Source organism: Fundulus heteroclitus, chromosome 23, assembly GCF_011125445.2.
Source record: "Fundulus heteroclitus isolate FHET01 chromosome 23, MU-UCD_Fhet_4.1, whole genome shotgun sequence".
Lineage (NCBI taxonomy): Eukaryota > Metazoa > Chordata > Actinopteri > Cyprinodontiformes > Fundulidae > Fundulus > Fundulus heteroclitus.
The window spans coordinates 11,428,176-11,437,087 of record NC_046383.1 but is presented as its reverse complement, the minus strand read 5'-3'; positions in this window follow the sequence as shown (position 1 = coordinate 11,437,087).

Below are 8,912 nucleotides of genomic sequence, written 5' to 3'. Positions count from 1 at the left end.
CTTTACTTTTACGGTATTTTTACATGAGTGGAATATTTCTCTACTCTTGCCACCTCTGCTAGTGTTTGTCTCAGGGGGAAAATAATTGAGTAATGAGAAAGAATTCAAAGTTACTGAACCATGTTTTAGCCATCAGCTTTCAGCATCACCAATAAACTGATGGAACAAGGAAGGAGTGCCTAATCTAGTCCAAAGGTCATTCAGTTGATTCACTCGCATTGAATGTCTTCCTTACTCCTTTCTTTACACTTTGAACCAGGTTGGAAATTACAGTTTTTTTTACAACAAACATAATAAATGATGATGAACAATGCATGATGAACAATGCATGATGTAAACTGAGATGCTCATTGCGACCAAATCTGAAAAGATGTTCGGGCATCTCTTTTATCGGGTTGGACAGGGTTTCAATCTGGGTTCTGATGTTCTTTATTACTGTGTCTCTCCATACTCAGCACAGCTCCTCACCAACCAGAACTTCTGAAGGAGGAGACGTCACGAGGCGCTGATCATCCAATCAGAGCTGGGATTTGAACAACCTGGGGGTTATGTCACAGAGGGTCAAGGAAACATGGATTGTATTATTTGTTCCTAAATCACATTCTTGAGAGAAAAAGGAGACAAAAAAGGCCACATCATTAAGATTTATTATTATTATTATTATTATTATTATTATTATTATTATTATTATTATTATTATTATTATTATTATTATTATTTATTTATGAGGTTGTATTTACTGTACATTCAGTTTCTCAAACATACAATATTATCATTCTGCTGAAAACAGCTTCACATTTCAGAGTTCACCTAATAATAGATTAGTTAATAAAGTGTATGCCAGATTATGTAAAAAAGATATGTTTTTTCTATCAAAGTGATACTTAAGAATTGATTGTTAATTTCAGTGAAGCGCATACAATGGTTAAAGATGTAGGTATGATGTAAACCAGCGACTTAGGCTTAATAATGGATGATAGCAATTAAAATAATCATCAAGTCTCAGGTGTGTAGATTATTTTATTGATGCTGCTTTTGCTGAACAAGGCTTTGAAATTGAGTTTCATCACAAACTTATGCAAAAATCCATTCTGGTTAATCTTCCCGGTAAATCCGTCAGGAATCTCGGCTGCATTCAGAACAGAAGCAATTCAAGCTAAACAGTCTAAGAATCAAACATTAAAATTACAATAAATTTTCCCTTATTTTAAAACTTTTTAACACCTTAACGATCAATTTGTGTACACTACAATAGGTCAGAAGCACCTTTGCACGCCTAACAACTAATCATCTTGTATCATCTTTCTTACCTTTGGAGCAGGTCATTTTTTACTAAAAGCTAAACATGGGCTAATTTAGCCTCAGATTAAATGTCTCTTGCATCTGTTCCTCTCTGATGACCTTGTATCCTAAGACTTTACAGTGCTTAAATATAGATTGAAGTAACATAAATGCATTGACAGCTTTAAGGGACTATTTTTCCAGGTTATTCATGACATGTACAATCTGCTTGACATCTGAGGTTTAGATGGTCAAATGCATCTAACAGTGACTTTGGTCCCTTGATTTTCACATAATTTCATTTGAGGCAAATGTCAGATGAAGTAAAGTCAAATTTAAAAAGTCACAAAGATTTTCCTGATAGACAATAGTTTTAAATGTCAGTCACAACAAATTTGTTTTCATTGAAGGTTTTTGGTTGGTCCTCCTTTTGTACCCAGTCCAGACGTCCACAGCTGCTGTTACATAATCCCCTAACAGTGAGACGTCCAACAACACTCCTAAAGACTATTGTTTTGGATTTTTTAAAGTTTATTTTTATTTGTTTTTAACATGACTTTGTTTTTTTATCACTTTCTAGCCATGTTGGATATCAGAACAATATGTTGTGCATTTTATTTCTCTAAATGCACTTTATTACCAGATTTATTTAAAATAAATCCACAAGTAGAACAAAATGACATATTTCTATGCTGGAAGTTTTCCAGGATGACCCAGTCTTCTGCAACAAACAGTTTGCAGATAAATGGCCGATAACATTCAATTGTAACATTGGATGAGCTTAATTGCCTGATTTTCTTTGGGGTATTGTTGGTCTTTCTCTGAATAGTAGACGATAAGCCACTGATCACATTCATATCTATTACGTCATGGGATTTTAATCCCATATGCTAAAGTTTTCAACAAATTACACTAAAGAAAAAAATTATAATTCAGCATTATTTGTATTAGGATTGATGACATCATAAGAGGTTGTCCGCCATTTTTATTGGAAATAGCAGACGAGAAAGCATCAACCTGATCATTACGTTTTTATAAAAATAACTAGAGGATCTCTAAAGGCAACAGATCTTGAGAGATGGTCCTCTTCACAAACCATTTCAATGACTTTTACTCTTTCCAATTTTCCCCTGTAAATATGCATTATTCTCACATACAGTCCAAACATTTTCCTGCAGCTGTACAGAATACAAGCAAACACATTGAAGGGAGAAATTTTATTTGAAAGCATGGAATTAAAGAGGGATAAAACAATGACAAAAAAAACCATAAGGCATACTTAAAATTATGCCTTATGTGATGTCATCATTGGGTTACGGATTTGTATAACCTGAAGTGTTTGGTAAAGACTTAAACAGTGATGACCTGTCAATAGGGTGCTGCCCCCATCAAAACTGCAGGAAAAAACTGTGTGTATATATATATATATATGAATTATGAAATAAAAAGTCATTATCACATCTGTTCTCTCTTAAACTGTGTCTGACCATTGATTTGTCTGCATTCTCGTTCCATTTTGGGTTTGTTTGCGTTTATATTTTTATGTATTTAATAATTCAACTCTGAGGGGCACCATACAATTTAGTGTGTATGTAAACCCTAACGCTTTTGGGTTCCATGTGACTTCATGCAGTTCATTAATTGCTTACTTAAAGATTTTCCTCTCAGTTACCAATCAGTGCTTTTTGTGTCATTCTTCAATCAATCAGAATAATTCATCATGCCTGTCAATCAAAGTCACACCCTTGGCAGCTTAAATGCGTATGCGCGTATGTCACTTACACACACACACACAAGTCCAAATGGAGGAGTCAAGCAATAACAAGGAAAAGACAGGAGATTTATTAACAAAACATTAATTTCACAAAGCTTTTGCTGGGGGGAAGAAGCAGAAAAAGGAATTTGGTCTAGACTGACCTCCTCCCTCAGACACACCAAAAAATAAAGAAATGATCACAAGTCCTCCTGGATTCAAGCACCTAAACACAGATCAGCTTGTTGTCCAAAAGTCTATAAATGCATAAAACATGAGTAAGAACTTACTGATGAACAGTTGAACAACGCAAACATTCATAAAACCTGTTTAAAAATAACTTTTTCATCAGCTGGCTTTTAAATCAAACTGAGTTGTGATTCATTTCCTTTAACTTTTGCTTTTGTTCCTATCTTGTTAAACTTATTTCACTCTTTTACAATTGTTATTTTATATACAGGTTAATGTAATTCAATTAGAATAGTTTTTGAAAAGTACTTGAATTGGGTTTGCCTCACAGTGCTCTCAAACTTTGGTTATCCTTCTTGCTTCTACATTTTGTCTACCACACTTTTTCCATCCACTAAATTTTCCATTAAAATGACAGCTTCTGTAGCTTTGACCTATTGTACCTCAGCTTCCTTGGGTTTCTATGAATGTGAGCTGAATGACCGCCAAGTCAGCAGTTTTCCCCATGAATTGTGTAGATAATAAATCATAAAATTTGTGTTTAGAAAAAAAAACTTTTTTATTGTTATGTGAAATATTCTGCTACATTACAAAATTTAATTCTGACAAAAAAGATTTTTGATTTTTGTGATCTGCAAGCCATCTCATCAAAACTAACATCAAGACTTGACATATATCACTCTGTAATAAATCGATAAAACGAGTTTTCATTTTTGTATTATATATTTTGTTGATATTCTAATTTATTGCACAAATAAATATGACTTGACTCTATGAGTGAGGCTTTTCTTAGAGTACATTTTTCTGTCCGTGCTGAAAAAGCTGCATGCATGCTTTAAAAGTAGTTTTATGCAGTTGTTCTAAGCCTGATGAAAAACAAATAAATATATATATATATCTGCAAAATTGTGCCTCTCGGTGCTGGATTTGCACTAAGTGTGAATTTAGTTTGACCTTCCCAGTACCCGACTGTTACTCCCCAGTGAGTCTTCATCACTGCTCCCAACATAGCCCCCTCCCCTCCTCTTTTTTTTTTTTTCCACAGATGGATTTTTTGTTGCATTAATCCTACAGATCAGGTGGGTTTTGTCAACGTGTTAAACTTTAATACTTTGGGTCATTTATCTTTATGGCCCAAGCCGGGGTCTGTCAGCGACCAGACGAGCCATTTCCTCATTTGGTTTGGGAGCAAAGTGGCGCAGGAGAGCGCAAAAGGGGGGGGGGGGGGGGGGAGGGATGGTGGGGGTGATGATGGAGTGAAGTGGAAGGGGCTGGTTGGGGTTGGGGTGTCCGGCTCAACATTTAATGAAGTCCTGATGTGCGGATGGAGAGGCAGAGGGGTGATCCTGGAGGTCGGGGCGCCACACCATCTCCAGAAAACGACGCGCCTCCAGAGAGAAGCCTTCACTCGCTCGTTTATTTTCTCTCGTTTGGAGGAGCATGCACGGCTCGTAAAGGGCGCTCAACGACGTGGCCCTGGCTGCAGCCCCGCCGGATGCTGCACCGGGGACCCGCCAGGCGCCCAAGTGGACAAGGATAGAATTGCAGGTGATTAATTTGTTGAAAGCGCCTCTGGAACGTGGTGAGGTCACACGTGTATTTGTCTTCATTTGCCAAGATATGTACCGTGACATGAGAGGACAGGCCGGAGGAATCCTGAATCAAACCTCACATTTTCTCTCTTTACAGAAACTAGTGTTTAAGGGGGGGAACAAAAGCCCTTTATGATGTGTTAATGCTTATTATACGTTTCCATAGTTTGTAATGACGGGGGAAGATTTTCCTGGTCCATTTAACAAAATCATAAAACTAAAGGACAAGGGTCATAAAGCAAGAACACGTATCATGTTTTGTTTTCTCCAGATAAAATGCCACGACTGTGTTTCGCTCCTATAATTGAAACAAACCATTTGAGTTCTGTCACTGACTGAACGTAATCAAGGCGAACATGCTGGAATCAGTGTCAGACTGTTGAATGTAGATTGTGTGCACTCATCTGGGAGGGGAGTTTTATTTAAAGACCCTTTCAACATGCCGATAATGGCTTATACACATTGGTACATAAACTACTGGTGGTATTTTCAGTGGTACTCACAAAATATTTCGGTATGAAGTGAAATTACAAGGTGATTAAATGCCATTATACAAACTAAATGCAGGCAACCAAATAAGTTGCTACAGGAAAGACCAGAGCGGTGGACACACATGCTATACTCGGTAATAAATGCAGGAAATCATCACACCTTACAGAACAGAAAAAAAACAAGCAGAAAAAGTCCAACTTCTGTGCTGCGATCCGCTGCTGTTGAATTTCTGACTTTTCCATTTTCCTGACAGAAATATGTCCCAGTTCTAAAGCAGCGCCCTTGCTGGGTGAACCCTGACAAAAGGGAGGTTACAAAAACCAGGCCTGGCCTTACGTTGCACGGAACCAGAAGCAGAATTTGATTTGGGGCCCTTACTTCTTGTTAAGAACGTCACCACAACTAACAGCGTTTCAGTGCATATTTGGTGGAATCTGCGAGATGGTGCCAAGTTTAATTCACTGAGCTTAAAAACGAGGAAAGGTTAGCATTTGCTAAAATGCATTTGTGAACAAAACCAGGTCCGACACAAAGAAAAGATTAAACTCGAAGTATCAGTTTGTAACTTCGGCAAAAACAACCATCACACAGTGAGGACTGTTATTTGCACTCTTCCAAAGTAAACCTGACAATTCCTTTAAATCTTTAAGTGGTTTCAAACAATTTAAAATATTTAATTTACCTGTGTTGAACCCATCAAATAAAATGTTATTTTATTCTCATTATCAATGCAAAAATATATAAAAAGTATGGTCAGTCTAAAGATTCAAGAATTTATGGGAGACCCCTGATGGTTTGGGGCAGCCAAGAAACCTGCTAAATTTGCTTATGCCTTGGGCCGGCTCTCACTAAAACTACAAGACAGGCAGAAACAGCGGTCTTCAAAACACGGTTTCAAATCTGAGGAGTCCTCCAGATTATTGAGAAACTAGACCTCATGTTTTATAACAGGGCTATTTCTGTGACAGAGAATCAACCACTGCCTTACGTTAATTATAGTGTCTTGACAATGAGCAATGTCCCCTTTGTGATCAAGCTGCATTCACTTCTGGTTTTGTAAAGTCTGCGAACCCTTAGAAACAAAGCATTTCCAAAAGAAGAGAACACAGAAATGGACTTAGAAAAAGGAAACAAACAGATATTGTGCCTTTATGTTTGGAGTTGCTATCTTAAATGGCACAGCTGCACAGTTCCAGCACAGAGAATGTGTGATTTGCTGTCTAACGCCTTGCAGCTGTTTAAGTATAACATAGAGCAGCAAAATCAGGCAATAATTTCCATACAATCACATAAAAATTGCATTTGGAATTATGATGTGGGAAGGATAGGGGAAAAGGAGTTTCCAAAAAGCTTTTCAGCATCTTTGAGAAAAGCTTAATGCAACTAAATGTCAGAAAATTGAGATGCATCTAAGAGTGCTTGCAAGGAATCTACTGGATGCCATACTTAACTATTTCAGAGTGGGGCAAAACATTCCTGAAACTCTCTGTTGATATTTGGTGGAAATTGTTTTATCTGCTGAAATGATAAGGACAAACTCTGATAAACAAACTGTTAAAAAACAACCGCATCCAGTTTATTTAGGTCTTTTCGTCAGCAATTCTGCATAGAAATTATTCAAGTTTAACCGCTAGAAAACTGCTAAATCTCAACCATTTTTTAAATGTACTTATTAAGCAAAATCAGAATTTTACACAAAACAAATAAATTAATAAAGACCTAATTCATTCTGAATGTTCTGCTTAAATGTACTATGTGTTTGTTACACAATGATTCAAAACGTCTCATTCCAGAAGCCCAGATAGATTAATAGTATCACAACTGGGTCAACCCTGCATGGCAGAACATCCCAAAAAGCACCTGCAGTGTTTCTTTTGTGAAGTTATCTGCTTTGTCCTCCATGTAATAAAGACACAAAAAAAGGTATTAGCTTGTGATTAAGGTATAAACCACTACTAATACAGCAATAAATGTCTTACATCTGTTCTAAGGTGGCATGTAAACCTTTTCTCTCAACATCCACAGCTAAAATGTGTCATTTATTGCCAACAGCTGCCTCGGGGTTAGGAGTAGTAGAGCTGTTGCTAAGCTAACTGAAAGCTGGGTACAGACTTATGCCTGAATCATTAACTTCAGTAAAAATCTGATTAAAATCTGTAGGCAGAATTCAGTGCCAACACAATTTGTTTATATTGTTGGAATTTAACTGTTGCTGAAAATTTACATCCACAGATTATCACTCTTCATTACAGTTTAGATTATTTTTAAGGCTATAAAGTATACCCTCCTTTTTTTACCAGTGTATGGAACCTTAAAGTCATAGAAGAAAACACATCTTTCTGAAAATAAGCGGTGAAAATAATTTTACTAACAGCAAGTAGATGGAAAAGTCCTTTGTTGGTTTATTAAGATGTTGGATACATGGGTCCTGACCTACAGTAAGACCAGGACTTACCGTAATGCAGATTTAAATTATTTACCTTTTTTACACCTCATCTTTTTGACATGAAATGCATTGTCTGGCATGTTTCATTTATTTATGAAACATGCCAGACAATGTTGCCAGACAACATTTTTTATCATTTATGTTTCTTTATTTATTTTGTGATGTAGTGAAACCAAAGGCAAATTTCTATGTTGTAAGAAGGAATAATTAGGTTTTTATGTTTGTAAAACCCTGTAAAATAGCAGAGACTCGTCACTGCCTGTAAATAACACTGTATGTTTCTTTATCTGTACATGACTGTGAGTTGCCCAGAAAATCTAAAGAACTAAAAGCAAGTTAAGCAGTTCTTCAAGAATGTTGCAAGAATATTGCAAATTAACTTTGAGTAAAAAATAATCGTACATAAAAAGATAACATTTACTGAACATTTTACATTTGTTGGCTTTGCTAATTAGTGTTTTTTATAAATACATCTTATTAATAAAATCCTGATTTACAGAGCATGTTATTAGTTAGTATTATTTCAGATTGATGCAAGCACAAAGAAACATCAGACATGACCAACATCTCATTAGGTTAGAGCAACTTAGAATTACATTTCTCCAGTCTTTGGAAAAATAAATGATTATGTTATTGTAGCGAGGCTGCAGTGTCACTTGTCATATTAATGGCTCTTCTTTAACACGTTGGCTGTAGGCCAACATGTAATGTCGAATATCGCATTACATGTATCGCCGGCCAGCAGGGCTAATTGCACAATAATGAAGCCAGTCAGGAGTTAAACAGGAGAAACATTCACCCATGATGCTGTAATCCTGCTAAAGCCCCCACCTATCCTTCTTTATGATCTTAAACGGGCCCCTGGGGGCCATTACAGAGCAACAAGGACAACCGCAGTCCACTCCCAGGAGGGGCGCTCTGCAGCCACAGGGGGCCTTGGAACACGTTGTGTTCAGGGGAGTGAGGGGTTTGGAAGCTGGCAGGGAGTCCGTGCAACCCTTCTGAGAGGGTTAGTGGTGCCAATCCAGGAAGAAGATGGACCACCAGAAATCATCCGCTTCTTACATGCATGTATGCAGGAAACAGGTGTGTTGCGTTCCTGGCACTCTGGCTCTGATCTCTTCATCAATCATAAGAGCGGCAGCAGCAAGTCACTTTG